Here is a 2,483-nt window from a genome sequence, read left to right as displayed (position 1 = left end):
GGGGCGGGCGGGTGGGGTGGGGTGGGGGGGTGCTCGGAGGTTCTTCCTTCGCCAGGCCACGTCTCGGTCCTGCTCCCTTCTCGCTCTGTATTCAGGGTCACGGATCTCATTTCTCAGATCATATTTCCAGCTGGCCACAGATGGCAAATTAAATTGAAGACCTTCCTTTGTACGCGGCATAACGCGTGGCTTTTGGGAGCTTCCAGAGAGATGAGACGAAAAGAAAACGGTCCACGACAAGTCTTAGTTCGGGTGTATGAATGAAAGCGTTTTCATTCGAGGATGAACCGCGGAATGAACCGGAAGCACCAAATTGACATTTATAGTTTAGTTACCGTGGATGTACGGGAGTCCATTTATTGGCTCAACCCGTGCATCCCGCTCGACTGAATTGTCCGTCATTTGGGAAGTGTCACAGAGCTATTACAAAGTGCATGCCTGGTGTCAATTTTGTAAAATGCGCATCCACTGTCTTACTTCCAAGTCAAAGCTTGCACGAGCCCGGTCTGGTTGGATGAGGTCAAACTCTCCTATTCAGGTGTATTGGCTCGACGATGAGAAATTAGATTTCGTGCATGTTCAGTCGGGATGATCTGCTCGGATGCATCTTATATGTTTGATTCCACTTGAAAAATGAGTTGCTGTTGATGTTTTTCATGCGGTCTTTTTATTGTTGATCCACCAAATATTTGAACGTTTTTTTAATTTTTTTTTAAGTTTGTTTATGCACAAGCTCCAGTATTCATTCAAAAGCTCCACCAATCCGAAAAAAAACCCCTCCTGTGGATTTAGGCTCTTCCTCGGCTGCATTTGGATATATCTGGAATATCGTGCAGACCTCCTAGCAAGGTCACTCGTGTCAGGGGAAATCTCTGCATCATCACTTCAGCGGGACGTCGATGCAAACGTGGGAGTGACAGTCGGGAAGAGAGTCGTGGAGGTCCAGGGGGAGGCCTCGCCGCATTTGTCGTGATGACGGGTTGAGTCGAGCCGGCTCTGCATGAAGCCATCACTCGTCGGCGGCACGGTGCAGTCTAATGGCACCTCTGAGCGTCACGTCAAGACCTGGCTCCCCTTTCCTCCCCTTTGGAGCCAAAACAGCTTCCATTTTTTTCCAGCAGGAAGACCTGTCATAAGCCTGTTTAAAAAAAAAAACTGAAATAAGGGAACCAAAATCTCTTCAATATCAATCATAATCATCATTTTTGATCTGGATCCTATTTACGTAATCAACTTGCAAAACTAAGACTAAGAGCAAGACCCGGGCAGATTGAAATAAACCCTTTCAGGGACAGCGGTCACTACAGTGGGCAGCTTATCAGGTTGCAGGGTGCATGAAAGGTTGAAGTCAAGACTGAGCCGATGTAAGACCAAAATTAGACGCAATTGGTGTCGTCCGAGTCAAGACCAAGATCTTGAATAGTTGAGACCATGTCAAAGACAAGCTAGTCGGCAATCAAGTTCAAACTCACGCCAAAGGCAATCAACTCAAGACCAAAGATGGGTTTCGACTTGTGTGTTAAGGTTTTTAAAAAGCCAACCATCTTCTTCTGCTCATCTGGGGTCAGGTCACGACCTTTCAAAGTCCATGAGAAAAATGCTACTGTATCGGAAACTCAACAGAATTTTTCAGGAGGGTGAAAAGCTTGTTAGCCCCTTATTATTAAAGCGACAAATTTCAAAACCACAACGCAGGGACAATTTTGAGTTCATTCTGACACCTACCGGAGATTTTCTTAATAAAAGCCTTGATGCCACTTCATCGTTCAGCCTCGTGGGACTTGTGTGTCACCCGAGAGGGCAGCAGTAAATTACAGCTTATTAGTCGCCGTTCCAGAAGTGACACAAAGAAAAACATCCTCATGCTCCCCCTTATTGCCCCCACCCTCAGGGGCGTCGTGTGTTACGTGGCCCGCTATCGACAGCCAGAGTCATTAGAACTTCACACTTGAGCTGATGAGAAGAGATCTCAGGGGACGTGTCCGTCCCCATTTGTTAATTTGATGTGAGTGAATGACACCGCGTCCGTCTGGAGTCTCTCGGCGGATAAAATGATGTCAGGATTGTGGGTTTGGTCCACCCGCCTCCAGGGACAGCGGTCCGGAGGCGGTAGCCCGGGTTATGAATAGGTGGAAAAGGCCGTTAAAGTTTATGTGTCAAGGAAGAAAGTAGCTGATAGCCAAACGCTTATCTGTCACTCTCTCCTGGCTCGTCAGAGAACGAGGGAAAGGGCGCGGGTCAGCGCGGTCAGTCGGATCTATTTTGTCCCAACAATGAGGTCTTGTCTGATGGAGATACGCCGACTGTCCGTCACTTTGCACCGCTGATATTGTGTCGCCGTTGTCTAGGGGGGGCCGGGTGAGGCCCGGCCCGCTCGCGCCTTCTTGTAAATGTCTGGCGAGTGTGTTGTCAGATTGCGATCTCCCGTCAGGTAGCATTATCCCCGATGCCGCCCGCCGCGTTGACGACTTCAGCTCCTTACA

Source organism: Hippocampus comes, unplaced genomic scaffold, assembly GCF_001891065.2.
Source record: "Hippocampus comes isolate QL1 unplaced genomic scaffold, H_comes_QL1_v1.1 scaffold99, whole genome shotgun sequence".
Taxonomy (NCBI): Eukaryota; Metazoa; Chordata; class Actinopteri; order Syngnathiformes; family Syngnathidae; genus Hippocampus; species Hippocampus comes.
This window is presented reverse-complemented; position numbering follows the sequence as displayed.